Source organism: Dipodomys spectabilis, unplaced genomic scaffold, assembly GCF_019054845.1.
Source record: "Dipodomys spectabilis isolate Male_0828 unplaced genomic scaffold, ASM1905484v1 ptg000487l, whole genome shotgun sequence".
Taxonomy (NCBI): Eukaryota; Metazoa; Chordata; class Mammalia; order Rodentia; family Heteromyidae; genus Dipodomys; species Dipodomys spectabilis.
The window spans coordinates 2345857-2353342 of NW_024871164.1; the positions used below are offsets into that span (position 1 = coordinate 2345857).

Consider the following 7486-nt stretch of genomic DNA (forward strand, 5'->3'; position numbering starts at 1 on the left):
GATTTTTGGGGGTTAATTTCATAACCTGCTACTTTGCCAAAGTTTTGAATCAGTTTGAGTAATTTGGGAGTGGAGTCTATGGGATTCTTTAAATACAAGATCATGTCATCTGCAAAGAGGGAGAGCTTTATTTCTTCTTTCCCTATTTGGATCCCCTTTATGTCTGCATCTTGTCTTATTGCTGTAGCTAGGCATTCTAATACTAGATTGAAGAGGAGTGGAGAGAGTGGGCATCCCTGTCTTGTTCCTGAGTTAAGAGGAAATGGCTTTAGTTTTTCACCATTGAGTATAATGCTGGCTGTAGGTTTGTCATATACAGCCTTTATTGTATTGAGGAATGTTCCATGGATTCCTAATTTTTCCAAAACCTTCATCATGAAAGGGTGTTGGATCTTGTCGAATGCTTTTTCTGCATCTATTGAGATAAGCAAATCTCATGGACTTTCCTGCCTGGGCTACCTTTGAACTGCGATCCTCAAAAACAGCTTCCTGAGTAACTAGGATAATAGGCGTGAGCCACTAGTTTAACCCATTTCTTTACTCTATCCTCAACCCCGGTTAACCAGAAACCTAATCCAAATCACATTCTGATTTAACACCAAATGGCTAATGTAAGGAAAATTGTCTAGATTCTATTCAATCGCACATTTTTTTTGGCTTCTATTTCTTATTGGAAAACTAAAATTTACCGTAAAGCTTATCCTTCCCTAACCCTAATGGGAACAAAAAAGTATCTCTCACTTTAAACCAAATTATATCTGAATGTTTAAAGTAACACAGACTGGTTTTCATTCATTCTTGCCATTCATTCTTCTTAAAATATGTGGCAGTTTTACACAATGTCTTACATGTTTTTCTGATCCTAACCCAGCTCTAACTGGCACACATTTCCTAATCCTAAGCCTAGATGTAACCAAATCATCATGTTAATAGCAAGCCACTTTTTCATATTTATCCTAACTCTTGCTCAGCCTGTAGGTCTAAATTTTACTTGCATTTTGAGTATATTTTTAAGTGTTTTTCTATTTCCAGTCAGGTTTTATTGTTCATTATTTTAAAAAATTTTTATTTTGTTGAAAAGGTGCTTTAAAGAAGGATTAGTTACACGTGTAAGGTAAGGAGTACGTTTCTTGTTGAGCATTGTTACCCACTTCTTTCTTGTTCTCCCACTATCAGATCCCTCCCCACTTCACTTACCCCTTCCTCCTCATGGTGTAATCTTCATTTTCAACATAGTGTCTTGTGAGTATCATTGTTGCAATGGGTCATCCTCTGATGAACCTAAATTTTCTATTTCTCTAATCCTGGGATCCTAACCATAATAATAATGATAACTCAATTCAAAAGTTAACAAAAAATATTCAGGTTTTTATTCATCCTATTAATTCTCTGTACATCTTGAATTATCTTGCAGTTTAGCTTCAATCTTCCAAATTAGTTTATATGCGAATCTATAAAGATGTAATTTTATGTGAAAAACAGAAGATCTTTGGAGGAAGGAGTAATGAGAAGGAAATAGAGGGAGTAAAATCCAATACGTTAAATATATTATGGAATTGTCACTTCTGACAATTAATATCTATTAACAAAATAACTAAAAATTAATAAAGAACACACTGCCTTCTAGTGTTCTTTAAGGGAGCCATGATCTGACTTTTGAAAAAAAAACTCGTGCTAGATAAAATTTGTCCATGCATAATTTATATTGTTTGCCAATTATTTAACTTAATGAATAAAAATTTATCGAATAAGATTCTTTGACAAAAAATATAAAACAGTGACTTAGCAATTGTTTGAGAAAAAGTTATTCTCATGAGTTTTAAGAAACGGAATTGATATTTCCCTACAAAGCAATGAATTAGGTTTACTAATCTAGTCTTTGTAGTAAGTTTAGAGAACATAATTGACATGAGAAACAACTAACTGTATATCTTGTTTCTTGAATGAGTGATATTTTAAACATTGTCTTTTATTCAAATAAATACTTAGGTTTACATTTCAAAATAAGTGCAATTTTATCTCCTTTCAGAACAAGTACTTACCCTGCAATTAAATGTACTAGCATATTCAGGTATTTAAAAGCTAAATTTTCTGTTTTATATGCAGCTCTACATATTCAGAATGACATGATTTTTTATTCATAAATATCTAACCCCAGATTTTTCCTTTATCAATATAAATTTTCTCATGAGTTTGTAGTGAAGGCTCCAGTAACCAGACTGGTTAAAACAATTTCCTGAATTCTAAATTTTAAATCAAATCATTTTTAAGCTTTGATAATATCATTTATTGTCTCTTCAGAGCAATTAAGCTAAAACAAATACTACTTTTTAAACATTTCACTCACATTGTAAAGAATATTAACATAGGTCAAAAAGAAACTAATTATTTCAGACTCATCATATTTGGTGATCTTATTGTGAAGAATGTAGAGAGTAGAAGGTCCTTATACTCAATAAATAGTTTTGGTTAAATTAAATCATATATCTGGATTTCTGATTTGGAGCTTAATCACATGGAAACAGGAAAATAATAAAAAAATTACTTTGGGATCACCAGAAAAGGATATGTGTGCATGTACCACAGTTGCTTTATTAGTTTGTAGTTGAACACTGGACTTCGATTTATATCTTGGCTGTTGTGGTGAATAATGTGAGTAACAATGAACTACAGATACATTTATGAGTTACCCACAGACAAATAATCACATGATTGGTGGGTCAGACAATATTTCAACTTTGGATTTCTTTAGGAAACTGCATACAACTTTCTACAACGAGAACACTAACCTGTATTTTGACCAAGAGTGTAGAAAATTTCCTTTTCTCCACAGTGTCACCAGCCAACATTTTTACCTTTTTAGTTTTTTTAAAGGACATGTTTTTACTGTGTGCAGTACCCAAGACTAGCCTTAGACTCAAATCCTTTTACTCCAACCTCTAATCACTTGGAATTACCAGCCTTTACCACCACACCTGGTTCTTTGGCTATTTTTATGAGTTATAATAGTTAAGAAGTAGTATCATAGTAATTTTGAATTGCATTTCTCTAATGACTTCTGCTCACAAAGCATTAAGCCAACATAGACGTTGTATTAAATACAAATTTGTAAATCCACAGGCGATTTTCAGGGCTTTTTGGAAAACATGTCTATTCAGAACTTTTGTCCATTTTTAATCAAGTTTCTTGTTAATCTCATCTTTAATCTCTCTATAGAAAATCAATAATTAATTCAAGGTAGTAGAAAGGAAAAAAATAAGCAGCTCCTAACATTTTTAATTTTTTAATAACATGATATTGCTTAAATCATTTTTCTGTTGACGCTTGAGACTCTATAACTCAATTTAGTTAGACCTTTTATAAGGCTATATATATTTTATTTATTTTACTTTGTTCTTTCCTGCATGAATAATTTAACTTGGTTTCTTTCAGTCTCATGTAATTCAGATTTCAAACTGAAGAATAAATGGAAGGAAGCAAACAAAAAATATAGTTCCCCTCATCTGATGATGCCTCTACAAAAATGAGGACAGTGTTCATCCTTCTAAGGACCAACGATAGAATATTAAAAAGACAATTTATTCTTCTAGGTCTTCCTTATCTTTGCGATGTAACTTAAATGATACAAAACACAATATACTGCTCAGATACTTTTATGTTTTATCAGTTTTGCACATTTTCATATGGATTTCACCTCAGTCTACAACATTCCTTCATCGTTCTGTCCCTGTTATTTTTATATTATCACAACATAAGATAACCAGTTTGATTTACAACATAAGTTATCCACTGGCTTCCTTGGAAGCAAAGCATGGTCAATAGATATTACTTCTGGTTGCTCACACTACATGTAATGGTTTCTGTACTACTTATCACATTCTATTTGGTATTTAAAAAAGAATGCTGGCTAAACTCAAAGCTCATTCATAGGTTTACGTTAAGGGTTTCACAAGTTTTATGCTCTTAATTCTTAAGATAACATTCGTTATAATGCTAATGTTATTACCATTGTATTGTTGGGAAAATTTATAGTTAAAGACAGTAAGTGCATGGCCCAAAGACACACACAGTGAGGAAGAAAATGAGTCAAAGTTTCCAAAAGTCTTTCAGCAATACCAAAAAGGTGGATAAAATCTCTCCATTCTCTTACACTCTCAATTCAATATTCATATTGCCCAAGAAATAATAGCGTAGCAAATATTACAAATGGTGATTGTTTTCTATCACATTTTGTCTTCAACACAGACTGTGGTGGTGACATTGGGGTATCATGCACAGAGCTGAGCTTACAAATTGAGGTCCGAAGACAGCCAAATTTCTTCTGTCCCACAGTTCCAGTTTCTTTTTTAAAACGTACCAGAAATTTTAAATATCATCACTTACTATCTTTTCACAATCCCCAAACGAATTAAATTGACATATAATCACTCCAAAAGGCTTTCAAATAAGGAGATGATACAACAGGCACCCATAAAGTAAATTTTCTTTTATTTTTAAAATTATTCTAAAAACATTGTGCTGGCTGGTCACACTTATAATTCTATCTACTCTGAATATTTGCTCAGGAGACTGAGATCTGTAGATTACACTTGGGAGCCAATCAGGGCCAAAAAAAAAAAACTTCATGAAATTATTTTTCAAAATGTTTAATGAACTAGCAAAGAGCCAGGAATTGAGATGTAGCTTACATAGTAGATCACCAATCTAGATAGGAAAGGCCTAGCAAGACCTTGAAGCCCTGATTTTTATCTCTGAGCATGATGATATACATGTATGATGTGTGTTAGCAGGTACATGCGTGTTTGCTTGAACGCTGCGGCACTCACACTCACATACATTTATTCAAATTACCTTCATATCAGTGTTCTGCATTAATTTCTTTGTTAGCGATATTATATGGGTAAAATAGAGGAAATAAACTCTTCCATCTCAGAACATTTTTATATGTTTTTTTTGTAATAATACTGTGCAGAGGAGTCACATTTACATGAACAAGGAAACTAGTACATTTCCTAACAAGAATTCTTACCTCCTCCTTTATATTTCCCCTACCATCCCTTCCCTTCCACCTCCACAAGTACACTCCCCTCCCCCTTCCTTCCTCCACCTAAATTGTAAAGTTCATTTTTCAACATAGTGTCTTGTGCATCTCATTGTTACAATGGGTCAACCTGTATCCTTATTTGAGCAATTTTTCCCTTCCCCTCCCCAAATTAGAGAAGCATACATTCAAGATGTATGTGCACCAACTTCAAATACAGAGAAAACAGGGGTTATAGCGTGGGGAGAAACATACAAAGAAACAAAAAAAAATACCATCGCTCATTATAAGTACGTTAGAAACAATAGCAAGAAAGAAAAAACCACTTGTGTCACTATCTTGGGGTTCAATTTCTTTAACATCATCTTATCTGGTTCTATGTACATAGCTTTTCAACTTTTCTGCTTATCCCAGACATACATTTGTTATTGAAAATAAGGGAAATCATGGGAACTATGATTCTTTGGACTTGGGTTACTTCACTCAATAAAATTTTTTCCAAGACTTTCCATTTCCTAACAAATTGGGCGATGTCATTCTTTCTGATGGAGGCATAGAATTCCATTGTGTATATATACCACATTTTCTTGATCCATTCATCTTGTGAGGGCATCTGGGTTGGTTCCATATACTAGCTATCGTAAATAATGTTGCAATAACCATAGTTGTGCTGGTAGTTTTAGTATGGTCTTGTTTATGATCATTTGGGTAGATCCCCAAAAGTGGGATTAATGTGTCATAGAGGAGTTTTATGTGGAGTCTTTTGAGGAACCTACATACTGCTTTCCAAAGTAGTTGAACAAGTTTACACTCCCACCAAGAATGCAGTACGGCTCCCTTGTGGCCACATACCTTTCAGCATCTGTTGTTGTAAAAATATGGAATGCTCCACGAATTTTCATGTCATCCTTGCGCAGGGGGCATGCTAATCTTTTCTGTATCGTTCCAATGTTAGTGCATGTGATGCTAAATTAAGCAAAGAACATTTTTTATATATAAAGTATAATTTGTATTGATTTTATGAAACTAGACAATTCAACAAAAATAAGTTCAAAAGAATTGTTGTGAAATTTTAGAATCATGTACTTCTTACATAAGCACACATTTAAGAATAAAATCAAGATAGACATGCCAAAAACAAAATAATTCCAGATATTTGTAGTTCAAGAGATGTGTAGGAGGAGGGATTCAATTATTCTATACAAGGCACCTGTCAAAATGAACATTGCAGCAAGTGTTTAGGTTTGTTAAAGTTTTAATGTTTTAGGGCTGGGAAGGTGGCTCAGTGGTAGAGTGCTTGCCTTGCATGCATGAGGCCCTGGGATCTATTCCTCAGCACCACATAAGCAAAAAGAAAAAAGCAGTAAGTGACGCTGTGGCTCAAGTGGTAGAGTGCTAGCCTTGAGCTGAAGAGCTGAGGGACAGTGCCCAGGCCCAGAGTTCATGCCCCACAACCGGACCCTCCCCCCCAAAAAACAGTTTTAATGTTTTAAATATGCTTAATTTTGGGATTTTCTTATATATGCCAAAAATAGGACTGTTTGGCAGGTATAAAACTTTTTGATATAGTATTTAAGATTTATGGTAGTAGACATTAAGTACTAAGTATGTACATTTTAAAGTATATGGAAACTTTATTAATGAGAAGTTGCAAAGTCTTTGTGTAAAGAAGCAGAGTGAAGAGTTAAGACTTTAACTATACAGTTTTTGTTAAAAATTTAGATTCCTTACTTTATTTGATGATATAAGCCATAATGTACACATGTATGTTACTAGTCACACACATACATATACACATGTATACATGTGCACATGGAGAAAGACACATAATTACAGCCAACACAATTTCCACCAGTTGTTGAATATGCCTTAAACGGAATACTTGGAACAATATATGTTGAAGATGTATTTGTCTCTAATAGTTCATTTACCAATCCTCTTATCTCTTAAAAACTGGTAGTTTTAGAGAGATTTGATTTACAAAATGCAGTACAAATGATAGCAAGTCACTTGGAAACCTCAGTAAGTATAAGTGATATGGTGTCTCCCTGCTCCTCACGGAATGCTTACTCTTGTAGACACTCTCAACCACCGAAGTAGCAGGAAAATACCCTGGTAAAGAGTAAAGTTATAAGGCTTTAAATGGCATCCTTACTTGAGCTCTTTCCCCAACAACCAGCATGAATTCCTAGGCAGATGTGTGAGTCCTCCGAAAACTGGACTCTACATATACATTTTACTAACCCATGTGAAAATTCCTATATGAGAAATGCTGACTGAGTTCTTGCTGATTTCCTGGCCAAGAAAATAAGAAAAAAAAGAAAGTATTTTTAATGTTTTAAAGTTAGAGAATAATTTTTAACCTGTCAATAAATGTGTAGAACACAATTATACCAACTGATAAAAAAAAGATGGCATTTCATTTATGTGCTCTTGGACTTGGCC

The 7486-nt window shown here is 33.6% G+C and overlaps 1 non-coding gene across 1 annotated transcript; it reads right to left on the reverse strand.

Annotated features, from left to right (window-relative positions):
- Positions 1–5913: 5913 nt before the first annotated feature.
- LOC122098721 lies at positions 5914–6016 on the reverse strand. Its single transcript, XR_006145793.1, has one exon. It is a non-coding gene; the product is annotated as a U6 spliceosomal RNA (small nuclear RNA).
- Between the last annotated feature and the right edge of the window lie 1470 nt (positions 6017–7486).